We start from the raw sequence: 16,343 nt of genomic DNA on the forward strand, positions 1-16,343 counted from the left end.
AATATATCATTTTCTCCAGTAAACAGTAAAATTACTACATTTCCCATGAACACCATGGTTATAGGCACGCCCCCACAGTCCATAAGAACCCCCAGCGTGCACAACACATCCTCTTTCTTTGCTGCTCAAGACAGAGTTAAGTGCCACTTCCCTGTCCCCTCACTCTGCTTGTCTCTTTGGGGGTGTCTTGGGAAAAGTATGGATTGATTGCCTAATGCGGGTGGTTCCGCTCCTGAATTGAGGACGGGGGTTCTCCCTGGTGGCATATATAGTCTCATTTGTGATTTTCGGTGTTTGTAGATTCGAGCGCTCACCTTGCGCTTCGTTGCTTGGGCCGTCTCCTACAAGGGGCTGCTCCCGCCTTGGAGCGAGCGCCTGTCAGCGCGCTGCTTCCGTTGTGGAGAGCGCGGCTGTCAGCGCGTGTTTTTCCACGGTCTTTGACCGGCAAGGGGCAATCCGCGCTAATCACTGGGGCCCGTTACCGGCCGCCTGAAGGCGCGCGGAGGCTCCCTAATGCGCCCCGCGTTCAGGCCGGGTGGCTCACGGCCGACGCGCGCGCCCAAGGACGCTGACCATTTGGGCTGGTTTTGGTAGTATTTTGGTCGCGTTTTGGGCGGCGCGCCTCGGCACGTCCCCCTGGCTTCCTGGAAAGCGCGTTTTGCGCTTTCTACACACCGGCTTGCCTCTTGTGAGATCGCCTGTGCAGGGTGGGATAATTGAAAGTCCAGAGTGGGCACACGCTCTCTGAATTTGAGGACCTTGGCCACTGGCCTTCCTGACTACAGCTTTGCTGAGGGGGTTTGGGTACAGTTTGTGTGATTTTGACTGTGTGCAGTGGGCTGACCCCCCCCACCACCCCCAAAGGCTGCCAGGGTTATTCCCTTATTTTCAGTGCCAGTTTGATAACATGGAAGAGTGGGTTAAATACCCTGAGGAGGAAGAGGCAGATGGGGAGGTTACTAATGAAGGGCAGCAGGATGCTGTTCTAGAGGATACTATTGTTGAAGCTTTGGATGCCTCGGTCCAAGCTTCAGTTGACAGAGCCATGGACACGAAGGTCCCCCAGACTGTGCAGCAAGCACTCGCAGTGGCCCTGCGCCCCATTCGTAAGCAGTTGGAAGGCTTTGCGAAGCGTCATGGCTACGATAAACGCAAGAAGCAGAAGCGCGATGCTCCGTCTACCTCTACTTCAATTCCGGAGGAGCGCCAGTCATGGCCGCATGCGCAGTCCTTGGCTTCCCTTCCGGTGAAGGAATGCGCTAGTCAGCCACGTTCTGGCGGCAAGGCGAAAAGTAAACGTCCCGTGGTGGTGGACACGGATACCACCACCACTAACACTGATACCAATACCGATACTGATACTTCGGAGGAGCTTCCTCCGCCCCCTAAGAAGGCCAGACCGGCTTCCAAGCCTGTGGAGGACAAGGCCCCTAAGGCCTTCCACTTTGACCCTTCAGATATCATCCACCCTCGGTCTTCGGACTGGGTCCCGCCAGCGGACGTGTCTGATTACATTCACAGCCACCTCCGTAAGAGCTTCCCTCGAGAGGTGCGCAACCGGCTGCGGTCGGAATGTCCGCGTCCGGATATTCCGGACGGTGTCGCGGACACACCGGAGATAGATGCCAGTATGCTCACTTTCCTGAAAAAATTTTCGAAGGACCCTAAGAGGGGGCTTGACAGGGCCTGGCGAGGCTGTCAAGACAAGATGTTGGATGACATTGGGCCCCTGCCGAAGATCCTAGAGATGGCCTTAGCGGCCAAAGAGGGTGCGACTCCTGTAGATCCGGACATCTTGGCTGAGTGGACTCAGCGCGCCATTTGTTTTCTGGGTAACGCAAATTGCGCCGTCTCTTCGGAAAGGCGCAAGTCCTTACTAATGCGCATGGACAGCAACTTGACGGAGCTGGCGGAAGCTGAACCTGGCCCTCTGGCCGGTGGGTGTCTCTTCGGAGACAGGTTCGTGAAGGACGTCACCAAGTATGTTGGCACCTTCACCGCGTTGGATAAGGCCCAGAGTGGTATCAAACGCGCCCTCACGCAGGGTGTTTTCAACAGGGCCGGGCGAGGCGGGGGTCGCTCGTCAGGCCGAGGTTTCCAGAGAGGCTCCCAGAGAGGGGATTTTGGCCGCGGCCGCGGCGAGTGGGACTCTACCCGCGGAGGAACATTCTATCCCTCACGCCGAGGCTTCAACAAGGGCCGTTTCCAGTCGGGAAACAACAGGGCGAATTTCAAGTCCCACCAAAGTTCCGGTGAGTCTGACAGATGTGTCTTTTCTTCCTTTGGGGGGTCGCACGCGGCATTGTCTGCGGCAATGGCAAATGTTAACTCAGGATGTGTGGGTCTTGCAGACTGTTCAGGGGTTCAAGCTGGAATTCTACTCTCCTCCGGCGCAAGCGTTTCCCCCGCCACCTCTCCATTTTTCCCAACTAGATCACAGTTTTATAGAAGCAGAGGTGGCAGACTTGCTGAGGAAGGGCGCGATCGCTCTTTGCCAGAGAAGCCCTCGCGGCTTCGCCAGCAATGTCTTTCTGGTCCAAAAGAAGGGAGGTGGCAACAGACTTGTACTCAACCTCAGAGATTTCAACCAGCATCTGGTGTACAACCATTTCAAAATGGAAGGTATCCACATGTTAGCGGATTTGTTGCAAGAAGGAGATTGGTTAGTGCGATTAGATCTGAAAGATGCATATCTTTCTATTCCGATTTTTCATCCTCACCGCAGGTTCCTGCAATTTCAGTGGAGCGGCCGGTGGTACGAGTATTTAGCTCTTCCTTTCGGTCTCTCCTCGGCTCCCTGGTGTTTCACCAAGGTAATGAAACCAGTGGTGGCCTTCCTCAGGGAGAGGGGTGTGCGCATGATCATTTACCTAGACGACATTCTGATCATGGCGCAGGACCGGTCAGTGTTGCAGCAACACTTGACCATGACTACTTCCTTGTTACAAGGACTGGGATTTGTGATCAATCTGGCGAAGTCAGTAGTGACCCCGACTCAGGTGATAGACTTTCTGGGGTTCACGATCAACTCCCTCACGGCGCAGCTGCTTCTTCCACAGGCGAAGTTGAGGGACTTGAAGAAGGAGATCAGGAAACTGCTGGACAGGCAGTTAGTCTCGCTCAGAACACTGGCCAGGATTGTAGGAGTCCTGGCGTCCTCTATCCAGGCGATATTTCCGGGTCCTTTGCACTACAGAGCCCTCCAGCGTCTGAAGATCAGACACCTTCAGAAGGGTCTCTCGTATACGGACTCGGTTCCGCTTACGGACGAAGTTCGGCACGAACTTCAGTGGTGGCTAGGACACGTAGATGCCTGGAACGGCAGAGCGATCTTCGGGTCGCGGCCAGATGTGGTAATCGAGTCGGACGCCAGCAGATGGGGCTGGGGCGCGCGCTGTGGAGAGGTTTCCACAGGCGGCAGATGGTCGTCTCAGGATCTGGAACTTCACATAAACTGTTTGGAATTACTGGCGGGATCGTTCGCGGTCCGCACGTTATCCCCGAAGCAGACATCGTGTTGCATCCTCCTGCGCATGGACAATGTGTCCGCAGTGAGGTATATCAACAAGTTGGGCGGCACGAGGTCGTCTCTTCTTGTCCAGATAGCCAAAGAGTTTTGGCAGTACTGTCTACAGAACCAGATTTCAGTCATTGCGGAGTACATCCCGGGTCAGGCCAACCAAGTGGCGGATTGGCATTCCAGACACTTGAGGGATTACAGCGACTGGAAGCTGCTTCCCCAGGTCTTTCTCTGGTTGCAGGCGATTTGGGGTCCTTTTCAGACGGACCTGTTCGCCTCCAGGTTGACGTATCAACTTCCCCGGTTCTTCAGCTGGAGACCGGATCCGATGGCAGAAGCGACGGACGCCTTTCTCCAAGATTGGTCGGCGGGGATCCAGTATGCGTTTCCCCCCTTTTTGTTAATTCCCAGAGTAATGACTCAGGTGATACGGCAAGCGGCGGAAATTGTCATGGTGACTCCGTGGTGGACGTCACAAGCGTGGTTTCCCAAGTTGTTACAGTGGAGCTGCGACCGCCCCCGGCTACTGCCGGATTTGAAGTGGTTGTTGCAGGGCCCTCGTCAGGAACAGCACCCGTTGCTGTTGGAGGGCAGGTTATCCCTGATGGCATGGAGGCTTTCAGGGAACAGTGGCAAATGCCAGGAATTTCGGACAAGACTGCAGACTTTATCAAGCAGGCTTGGGCACCTTCCACCAGGAAGCGATACTCCGCTGCCTGGAAGAACTGGGTGGATTGGTGCGTGGGACGACATCTGGATCCCGTGGGGGCAGAGTTATCCCAAGTGTTGAACTTTTTATCCGAGAAGGCGACAGGTGGCCTAGCGTATCGTTCGGTCAACAACTTTCGCTCGGCCATCTCGGCGGGGCATGCCCTGGTGGATGGTAAACCGGTGGGCATGCATCCGGTAGTTTGTAAGTTGTTGAAAGGCATCAGGGTGGCTAACCCTCCCAAACCCAAATATACGGGTTTGTGGGATGTCTCAGTTGTGATTTCTTTGCTCGACAAATGGCCGGTTAATTCTCTCCTGTCCAGGAAGCAATTGTGGGCTAAATTAGCCATGTTGCTTTGTCTATCCTCTTGCAGAAGATCTTCAGACGTCAGAGCGCTCGACGTAACAGGTAGAGTGTTTACCCCGGAAGGGGTCTCTTTTCATATTACGGGTCGTACTAAAACAATGTCTAGACATATATCTTATAATGCTTTTCCTGACAATGAAAAACTATGTGTGGTCCATTGTTTGAAGACCTACGAGGAATGTACAAAGGCCTTGCGGCCGCAGGGCTGTTCACAATTACTGATTGCTATTCAGAAGCCCTTTAAACCAGTGGCGGCGGCCACTATTGCTAGATGGCTTCGGTTCATTATGAAGGAAGCCGGTGTTGATACAAATGTTTTTGGTGCTCATTCAGTTAGAGGCGCGATGGCGTCCAAGTCATATGGTTTAGGATCCAGTATCCAAGATATTATGCATTGTGCAGATTGGTCCTCTGATTCAACGTTTAAGACGTTTTATTACAAGCCGGTGGGAGACATTACTTCTGTTGTATTTAATCAGCGTTAAACTAGCATAATCTGAAGCCTCCGGTCCTGCCATAGAATCACAAATTTGCTAGCATTCGCGACAAGAATTTGCAATTCTATTAAGGACACGGAGGCGAGGATTATCCCACCCGGCTTAATGTACTGTATGTATTAAGCTTACCCACCCTTTTATGCAAGGATTACGGTGGTGTTGTTTCCTTTATTTCAGGATCGGATAAGAAGTCGGACTGACAGACGACTGACGTCGAGATGACGACCTGAAGTTCTTCTTCCACGTTGGAGGATTGTTTGGTTCATGTTATGGACTGTTTGTTTGGTTCACGTTATGGACTTATCGCCTCAAAGAAAGAGGATGTGTTGTGCACGCTGGGGGTTCTTATGGACTGTGGGGGCGTGCCTATAACCATGGTGTTCATGGGAAATGTAGTAATTTTACTGTTTACTGGAGAAAATGATATATTTTCATTGGCTGCTGTGTTGATGCAGTAAAGTTTGAGAAGCATAATCCTCGCCTCCGTGTCCTTAATAGAATTGCAAATTCTTGTCGCGAATGCTAGCAAATTTGTGATTCAGTTATCAGCCAGGGGGTAATACCGAAAACACGCACGCACTTCTGGCGTGAACAGATGCAGATTGTTCAGCATAGACTAGTGAACTCCGAGCACGCACAAGTGCGCTCCTAACAGCTGCTTGCACACAGGGATCTGAAATGAACCCCTTTTTCTGACACTATACTGAGCGGAATGTATGGAACACAAAATGATGAAAGGCTGAGATAAATCACCTCCATGATATCTTCAGACCCTGAGAATAATTCCAGATTCGAGCTCAGCTAACCGGTTTTATTGCAGAACGGAGGCGAACTGCAACTCCTAACACTTATACACTTTTGCAACTTAAGTAATGTTCTCGCTGCCGTGCTTTGAATGTGCTGTGTAGAGGTTGAGTGCTGTTGTATGGGAACACTGAAAGAAATTCAAATGTACTACAACAAGTTAATCTGCAATTGTTAAGGCTAATCTGCAAGTGTAAAGGGTGGTTGGGAGCTGGGTATTGGGAAATTGGCATTTATTGATCAAATCACTCCAAGGTTTGTGGCAAATATTTATTGTTTTTGAGCATCAGTGCAAAGAGTTGACAACTGAGCTGTAAAGTAAGTGTGTGCTTTTAATTGTAAGTGTATATATATATATATTCACTGAAAAAACCATAGGTTATAGACCATATATAGTTAGGAATTAGCATTTACAAAACCTTGAAAATTCACTGAAAAAACCATAGGTTATAGACCATATATAGTTAGGAATTAGCATTTAAAAAACCTTATTTTACTCACACAAAACCATTGAAATTCCATATATAGTTAGTTGCACTAACTATATATCGCGCACCCGCAATCCACTGCTGATCATGTCACATATTACATCATTCATGACATGGTCAGTGACATCACTGATGACATCACTGATGACATCTCAAATGACATCACTGATGAGATCACTGATGACATCATCCAGTGACTGTGTGTTTCTGTAAAGTTTAAATATGTTTTACATATTGAAGAATGAGTAGATGTATAAGTGTCTGGACGAAGGATTTAGTAGGTGCATGACTGAATGTATGAGTGAGTGATTAAATGTGTCTCACTGAGTGCATGGGTTAGTGACTAAACTGTCTTAATTTGTGCATCATTATGTCTGTTGTTCTGTAAACTGCTGCATGTGTTGATCAGTAGCTATATGATTAACTATATGGGTTATTGATTGATTGTCCAAGTATTTGTATAGGAGACTGAGTGTGTGTGTGGCTGGCTGGGAGGTGTGTGACTCTGTGCCGATCAATGTGTACTTGTATCAATGATTGTATAAGAAAGTAAGTATGTGTTAGTGTATGTTTGAAAATGTAAGGTGCTCTATGTTTAACTGTATAGACAAGAAAATGGAAGTGTGATTGATTCTTTACAGGACTGACTAGGTGTGTGAGTAACTCCATGGATGAGTGGCAGAGTGTAAGTGTCTGTATAGGTGTATGAGTGCATATGATAGTGTTGTAAAGATGAGTGATTGTATGTATGAATGATTGTATGGGTGAATGAGTGAATGTGTGTGTAGACGTAGGAATCAGTGAGTACGTATGTAGTAACTAGTATTGGTGTGTCAATGGTTTCAAAAATTATACTCTGTATTTAACACTGGGTGAAACAGAGGTTATATTAAAACGTGAGGAGATGCATTGTATTGTCACATGAATGATATCATCAGTGATGTGGTCATTGATGTCATTTGAGATGTCATCAGTGATGTCATCAGTGATGTCACTGACCATGTCATGAATGATGTAATATGTGACATGATCAGCAGTGGATTGCGGGTGCGCGATATATAGTTAGTGCAACTAACTATATATGGAATTTCAGTGGTTTTGTGTGAGTAAAATAAGGTTTTTTAAATGCTAATTCCTAACTATATATGGTCTATAACCTATGGTTTTTTCAGTGAATTTTCAAGGTTTTGTAAATGCTAATTCCTAACTATATATGGTCTATAACCTATGGTTTTTTCAGTGAATTTCAATGGTTTTTTAATAGCAAATATCATAAGCTGTCGAATGTCAAGTACGTGGTAAGTAAAAACATTTTCGTGTTTATGCACACTGATCTGCTTTGAATACTGCCCCCCACCCCTCATTTCTATTAGGAGTACTCTCTCTTTGCAGATAGTGAAGGGTAGTTAACGCAGCCCTTTGCCCCCTTTGTAATACGTCGTGCCTGCTTCTCTCTCCATTTGATTGATTGTTCTCTTTGGTTCATTCTCTATTTACAAACAAGCACAGAGTCGCAATACTCTGTTTAGTCTTTGCAGATAGCGAAAAATCGTGTAAAAAAACAAAAGGAATCGAGCAAAATCAGTAGGCCACTAATGGGATCTCTTTTTGACCTCGCTAAAATAGAAACATTAGGAACAACCTGTTGAAAATAGCAATGCGTATGTACATAAGCGGCGTTCATTTGTGTTCACAGTACCCCTTGTTGATTGTTTCAATCGAGCATTGAATTGTTCGAAGTTAATTCTCTTAAGGATCTTCTCTACCTGCAAACGAGGAAGAATAGGAATATTCTCTCTCCCTTTGCAGATAGTGAAGGGTAGGTAACGCAAGCCTTTAACACGTCGTACCTATTTCATTCCTCATTGATTGATTGATTGTCCGAACATTGACTGTTTGGGAATTAGTTCTTTTTGGAGGTATTCCCTGTTTGCAAATAAACGTAGGAAAATCTTTGCAAGTAGTGAAAGGGTACGTAATGCGGACCTTTCTCCCCCGTTGTAATCTGTCATGCCTATCTACTCCCCACTGATTGATGCACCTTTTTCACCCGGACCATTTACTAGAGATACGTCATCTGGCCCGACCAGAGAGCACCCCTAGTGAAAAGGACATATGCAATAATAACGAAGTGATCACTGTATCCTGTTAACAGAAACTTTACCATGAAACAACCTGGAAAGAAAAAAATAGGAAAACGAAAATCAGTAGGCCACTGATGAACATGAACTTTTATTAAACAACAAACAAAGAAACGATAACATAACGTAATGATAAAACCTATTAATGTCCTAGAAACAAGAAAACGTTAAAGTATGCCAGTGGTGAGAGACCAGAAAAACAGTCCGAGAAACCAAATCACCCCTCGCTGTCCCAACTCATGCACTCTGAAAGTTCAAAGTTTTGAGGAGTGCTTGTAACATTGTCTGAAGCCTATTTGCAATTGCTTCATCTTCACTATTCTTAAAGTAAGTGGGGGCTGTTGTGATGCGGTGCCACCCTGAACCGCTTGACGGAGGCCCCCGAGGGACGGTGTCATGTCGCGGACTCGGAGGGGGCGCTTGGCTCCGGCCCCCTCCCCAAGTCGTGTTGCCCTGGTGTGGCCTGAGATCGCCCCCGACATAGGTGGCCGGCTCCCGGGGTCAAGCGGAACTTTTTTCCTTTTGGTGACTCTTCCATTCTTCACCTTGTCCCACAATCCGTTTCACCTAAAGACACGCTGTAGTGGGGCACCCCTTTTCCGTTTCATTTGCCATTCAGCCCGCTTTTGCTACACTGTGCCTCTTCCGCTATTCAGCTGTTTACCGCCCGCTCTTTCGACTACAGCGTCTCGCTCACCATGTACTTGAGTTGCTCCCGCTCTTGCGGTGCAGCGATAGGCGGCTGCCACAGGACTCTCAAAATGGCGGCCATCTCTTCAGATTTGGGCGTGGTCCACTAAAATGGGCCTGCGACACCTTGGAACTCGGACGCTTGTCTGCTAGAGCTTGGGCTCCATTCTCGAAAGCGTCCCCTCATCCTTGAAGATTCTACAAAAGTCTTGGGGGCCCCCGACTCCCGCAGGCTTCTGGTGGGGAGCGCCTAGCATGATTGCTCGTGGAATGGCCACGACGGAGCTACGAAATGGTGGTGCTCTCATGCTAACGCCAGCTTCAGTCTGAAACATCCAGAAACACTGTAGACTACCAATTCGATCAGTTCCGGTAGCGCTCCAACGTGACCCGGTAGAGAAGAACTTGCCCTCCCCTCTTTGACTGATGGTTCTTGTTGCCTGTCCCTTCTGTTGTCATTTAACAGAACTATTTAGCCTGCTGAAAGGGGTTGTGTGCCGTCCGCTGGTTGGTGGAGACATTTTGACTATATTCTGGACCTGCGTTGTCGCGTAATGCGTCATATGACGTGCCGCGTTAGAAAGTTTAATAAATTATTAAACACAATAAACAATCCTTAAAAAATAAAAAAAAATAAAAAATAATCAACAAAACCAACAATCAATTAACAACAGTATTTGAAAAGTCTATCATTCATTTTTCATTGCAGTACGCTGCCCAGAAAGCTTCCCGGTTCCCGGACCGGGCGCTACCCACGCAAAAAAACAAAAAAAAAATTTTTTTTTTTTTGCCCCGCGGGGCCGTTTTAAAGCCTCCACATTAAACCTAGGGGGTCAGGGAGGATCTACTATGCCCCCTTATGGTTATTTGCCCCTTTGTTTTGGCCTCCTCTTGTCTCTCGATCCTACCGAGAGACAAGATGGCGGCCGCTACGGACTTTTTGGAATGTTGACAGACGCCAGAGAACCAATCAGCTTCGCTTCACAAAGCTCCGTTGCGCGAAAAGTACGCGTCCTGGGCCGCTGCCCAGTCCGCTGTTACAGATATATATCTTTTTTTAAACGTTAATTTCTCAAAATCCACTGGAGCACATATATTGAGACCTACAAAAGGCACATCGGGCTACCAGTCCCTACAATTTTGCCAAGTTTCGTGCAAATCTATTCAGCCGTTCGGGCTAAAAGTGAGGCTAACCGCCCTATGGAAAAATCAATGTTAAAAACACGTTTTGGGACCCCCCTTTTTTCTCGGCCCCCCCTTGACGAACCCCCCCCAAATTTTCAGGGGCTGCTCAGAAACAAAATGTGCCATTTTCCTGAAAATTTCAGCCAATTCCGTCCACAAACGCCAAAGTTATTAGACATAGAATTTTCAAAAAACCCATAGGGAAAAAATCCTAACTATATATACCTACTGGCGACCGCCAGTAGGTAATATATATATATATATATATATATATATATATATATATATATATATAGCCGTTACTACCCCATACCAGGTATGGAAGGGACAGTTATGTTAAAAAAAATGCATTAATAGTGCACTGTTAGCTCTGAATCTTGCGTACCCCAAACACATGATACATATAACTAATAAGGGAACGATTTTCAGTCTGTGTGGCTGACTTCCTTATTTATTTCTATATTGCTGCACATTACATAGATAGTACAGTGTGCAACTGTCTGTATGTGAGGCTGCACGTCACACACATATTTTACAGCATTTTAGTTTTAGAAACACGGGCACGTATGCTTGGAGCAGTGCGCGGCATGTCTTTGGGTATACTGAATAAGCAGCTACCTATGTTGTTGAGGGATATCTCTTTAATAATTTATTCAACAAAAGGAGGGACTGGGGGGGCGTGTTTAACGACGTCCATGTACAAGCCCCAAAATGACTAGTAAGCAAAGAGAGTAAGAAGTTCCTCTGTGTGTGGTTGGTAGAGGACCAAGAGGGGCCAAAGCATAGTGAGTCCAACTGGACCACTTCGTGTTTGCAGGGACAAGGGAGGGGGGATTCCCTTATCGTAACTAGGGCTCTTACACACCCAAAGCTAGGTGTCATGCTTCATCATATGAGCCTTCCCCTTGTCAGGTCGGCGCTGCAATACCTGATGGGCACCCAAACCTTTGGCTCTTTGTACCATGAGCTGTGGTGCATTGTACAGTAATATGTACTGTAAAGTACTGTATGTTATAGAGTGATGTGTATTATAGAGTGATGTATGCTGTACAGTAGAATGTGCTGTAGAGCGGTGTACGTTGTAGAGTAGTGCTTTGTAGATTGATATGTGCGTAAAATGTTGCACACTGTAGAATGTTTTGCACTGTAGTGTTGCATACTGTAGAGCAGTATGTGCTATTGAATTGTATGTACTGTATAGTAGTATGCACTGCAAAACAATGTGTGCTGTAGAAGGGCATGTTTTGTAAACGGGCATATGCTGTAATTAGGCATGCGCTGTCAAGGGGCATGCGCTGTAAAGGAGCATGCATTGTAGAGGAGCGTGCGCTGTAAAATGACGTGTACTGTAGTACAACATGCATTGTACAATGGTATGCGCTGTAAAAGGCTATATGCTGTAGAAGTTTATGCACTATACAGGGATGTGCACTGTACAGCATTGTGCGCTGTAAAGGGCTATGTGTTGTAGAGGACTGCATGTTGCAGAGCGATATGCGCTGTAAATTAATATGTGCTTTAGATTGGTATGCATTGTAAAGTGATATGTGCTGTAGATTAGTGTGCGTGCTAGAGTGGTGTGCGCTGTAAATAGGTGTGTGTTGTAGAGTAGTGTATGTTGTAGAGTAGTGCTCATTGTACAATTAGGTGCGTCGTAGAACAATGTGCGCTTTAAAGTGTGCATTGTAGAGTGCTGTGCGTTGTCGAGTGCTATGCATTCTACAGGTGCGCATTTTGTAGAGTGGTGTCCATTGTAGAATGCTGTGCATTGTAGAAAATGTGCGATGTACAATACTATGCGTTGTAGAGTGGTGTGCACTGTACAATGGCGTGTGCTTTAGAGCAATGTACACTGTAAAGGGGCGCACGCAGTATAGAGGCGCATGCAGTATAAAGATGCATGCAGTACCCAAGTGCACCCTGTAGAAGGGTGCATGCTGTAAAGAAATGCGCCCTGTAGAGACGTCTGTGCTATAGAGGGGTGCGCGCTGAAGTGTGTCATGCTGTACAGGAGTGTGCATTTTACAGTGGTGGTAGAGGCGTCTGTGCTGTAAAGGGCTGCGCGCTGTACAGTGATGCACGCTATAGTGTTACACGCTGTACAGGAATGTGCATTGTACCGGGATGTGCGCTGTAATGGGATGTATGGTGTAGAGAGATGCGCAATGTAGTAAGGTGCCTGCTGTAGAGGAGTAGGTGTTGCAGGCGTTGTGCACTGTACAGTAGTACACGCTGTAAAACACCATACGCTTCAAAAGGCATGCAGTGTAGAAGGGCATGCGCTGTAGAGTAGTGCATGCTGTAGAAGCGCCTAAGCTGTAGAGAGGTGCACACTGCAAAGGGGTGCGTGCTATAATGTTGCGCACTGTAACAGGATGTACGCTGTAGAGGAATAAGTATTGTAGTAAGGTGCGCATTGTAGAGGGGTGGGCATTGTAGGAAATTTCCACTATAAAGTGGTGCACACTGTCTAGAGGTGCACGCTGTGAGGGCGCATGCTGTAGTAAGATGCGCGCACACTGTAAAGGAATGTGCAATGTAGATTAGTTATAGAACAGTGTATACGTAATAAGTATTAATAACGTGTAAATGAATTGTACTTTTCTAACAATATGGCATATTAATTTGAGCATTAGTTGGTTTGTAAGACTGTTTGTGATTTAAAAACTGCGTGGTCATAGACTGCAATACAGAATAATAATGAGAATGTGAAGTTATTTTGTTTAAGTGAGATTGCAAAAGCACTTAATGAATAGGATGGAATTGCTAATATACCTTTCAGTTGTTTGAGCTTTTATTTTGTGTTTCTTTATGTATTTTGCAGCCGTGAAAGCGTAAACTGCAACACATAAAGAGAATGATATCTTAACATTTTGTGTTCAGAAGAATTGTAGTTATTTTTAAAGGCTATTTAAAACACACCTAATGTTCTAAGTCCTTTTAAAGAAAAATTCATGTCTGAGTTACATGTACGCAGTTTAAAAACGCTTTGTTTGTGCTAAAATGGCTTTTATGTTATAAGAAAGTTTCTACGAATATATAGCATCTAAATGGGCAAATGTTGTCGTTTGAAACAGTTTCGTGTGTCCAAATTGAAGCCAGCTGTCCATGCATGACTGAAAATGAAACTAAATGTGTAAGCACGGCTAAGAACGAAACTAAATGTCTAAGCAAAAACATATTTTGCAACAACAGGGAAGTGCCATCTCGATGTAAATAGCTGTATGCCTTACAATTGTTTAAGCATTTGCCCTTCATTGAAGCTATATGTGCCTTACTTAACAAACGTATTGTTGTTTTAGAAAGCTTTTTTATTGTCTCAAGAATTAGCTTGTAGTGTGGTGTATGCTGTAATAGATGGTATGTGTTGTAGTGGATGTCTGCTGTTGAGTTGTATGTAATAGAGCGATATGTATTGTTAAGGGCAAAGTACATAGTAGTGTAAACTGCAGACTGGTATTGAATGCAAAATGCACATTGTTGTTAAGTGCAGAGTGCCTATTGTTAAGTGCAGAGAGCAGTTTGCTGCTAAGTGCAGGGCACAGATTGTTTCTGAGTGCAAAGTGCAAATTGTTAATGAGTGCAGGGTGCAGATCGCTATTAAGTGTACAATGTTAAATGCACAGTGCATATTGTTGTTAAGCGCAGACAGCAGATTGTTACTGAATGCAAGGTGCAAATTGCCACTGAACACAAAGTGCAGATTGTTGCTGAGTGCAGAGTGCTACAGCGCAACGCTCCACTCTACAGCGCAGTGCTCCACTCTACAGCGCAGCGCTCCACTCTACAGCGCAACACTACACAACGCAGCATTCTGCTCTACAGCGCAGCGCTCCACTCTACAGAGCTGCATTCACTCTACAGTGCAGCATTCACTCTACAGTGCAGCGCTCCACTCTACAGCGCAGCACTCCACTTTACAGCGCAGCGCTCCACTTTACAGCGCAGCGCTCCACTCTACAGTACAGTGCTCCACTCTACAGCACTCCACTTCACAGCGCAGCGCTCCATTCTACAACGCAGCAGTCCACTCTACAGCGCAGAATTTCCCAGTATAGCACTCCACTCTACAGCGCAACGCTCCACTCTACAGAGCAGCGCACCACTCTACAGCGCAGCGCTCCACTCTACAACGCAACACTACACAACGCAGCATTCTGCTGTACAGCGCAGCACTCCACTCTACAGCGCAGCATTCACTCTACAGTGCAGCATTCACTCTACAGCGCAGCGCTCCACTCTACAGCGCAGCATTCACTCTACAGTGCAGCATTCACTCTACAGCGCAACGCTCCACTCTACAGCGCAGCATTACAAAACGCAGAACCCAGTCTACAGTGTAGCACTTCATAGCCCAGCACTCCACTCTACAGCGCAGCACTATACAATGCAGCACTCCACTCTACAGCGCAGAGCTCCACTCTACAGCGCAGCGCACCACTCTATAGCGCAGCGCTCCACTCTACAGCGCAGCGCTCCACTCTACAGCGCAGCGCTCCACGCTACAACGCAGCACTACACAACGCAGCACTCCACTTTACAGCACAGAACTCCCCAGTATAGCACTCCACTCTACAGCGCAGCACTCCACTCTACAGCGCAGCGCTCCACTCTACAGCGCAGCGCTCCACTCTACAGCGCAGCGCTCCACTCTACAGCGCAGCGCTCCACTCTACAGCGCAACACTAGACAACGCAGCATTCTGCTGTACAGCGCAGCGCTCCACTCTACAGTGCAGCATTCACTCTACAGTGCAGCATTCACTCTACAGCGCAGCGCTCCACTCTACAGCACTCCACTCTACAGCGCAGCACTCCACTCTACAGCGCAGCGCTCCACTCTACAGCGCAGCGCTCCACTCCACAGCGCAGCGCTCCACTCCACAGCGCAGCGCTCCACTCTACAGCGCAGCACGCCGCTCTACAGCGCAACACTCCACTTTACAGCGCAACACTCCACTCTACAGCGCAACACTCCACTCTACAGCGCAACACTCCACTCTACAGCGCAACGTTCCAGTCTGCAGCACAGCGCGCCACTCTACAGCGCAGTGCGCCACAGCGCCATGCTCCACTCTACAGCGCAGCACTACACAACACTCCACTTTACAGCGCAGACCTTCCCAATTTAGCCCACCACTGTACAGCGCAGCATTCCACTCTACAGAGCAGCACTCCACTCTACAGCGCAACGCTCCACTCTACAGCGCAGCGCTCCACTCTACAGCGCAGCGCTCCACTCTATAGCGCAGCGCTCCACTCTACAGCGCAGCGCTCCACTCTACAGCGCAGCGCTCCACTCTACAGCGCAGCGCTCCACTCTACAGCGCAGCGCTCCATTCTACAGCGCAACACTACACAACGCAGCATTCTGCTTTACAGCGCAGCGCTCCACTCTACAGCGCAGCATTCACTCTACAGTGCAGCATTCACTCTACAGCGCAGCGCTCCACTCTACAGCGCAGCGCTCCACAACGCAGCACTCCACTCTACAGCACAGAACTCCCCAGTATAGCATTCCACTCTACAGCGCAGCACTCCACTCTACAAAGCAGCGCTCCACTCTACAGCGCAACGCTCCACTCTACAGCGCAGCGCTCCACTCTACAGCGCAGCGCTCCACTCTACAGCGCAGCGCTCCACTCTACAGTGCAGCACTACACAACGCAGCACTCCACTCTACAGCACAGAACTCCCCAGTATAGCATTCCACTCTACAGCGCAGCACTCCACTCTACAAAGCAGCGCTCCACTCTACAGCGCAACGCTCCACTCTACAGCGCAGCGCTCCACTCTACAGCGCAGCGCTCCACTCTACAGCGCAACACTAGACAACGCAGCATTCTGCTTTACAGCGCAGCGCTCCACTCTACAGCGCAGCATTCACTCTACAGTGCAGCATTCACTCTACAGCGCAGCGCTCCACTCTACAGCGCAGCGC

General features: G+C 47.8%; 1 protein-coding gene across 2 annotated transcripts in view; it reads right to left on the reverse strand.

Moving 5' to 3' along the window:
- The window catches only part of SLC66A2 (solute carrier family 66 member 2), a 432,790-nt gene that overhangs the window by 144,135 nt on the left and 272,312 nt on the right, over positions 1–16,343 (reverse strand). The window lies entirely within an intron of this gene.

The sequence above is a fragment of the Lissotriton helveticus genome, chromosome 4_1 (genome assembly GCF_964261635.1).
Source record: "Lissotriton helveticus chromosome 4_1, aLisHel1.1, whole genome shotgun sequence".
NCBI lineage: Eukaryota > Metazoa > Chordata > Amphibia > Caudata > Salamandridae > Lissotriton > Lissotriton helveticus.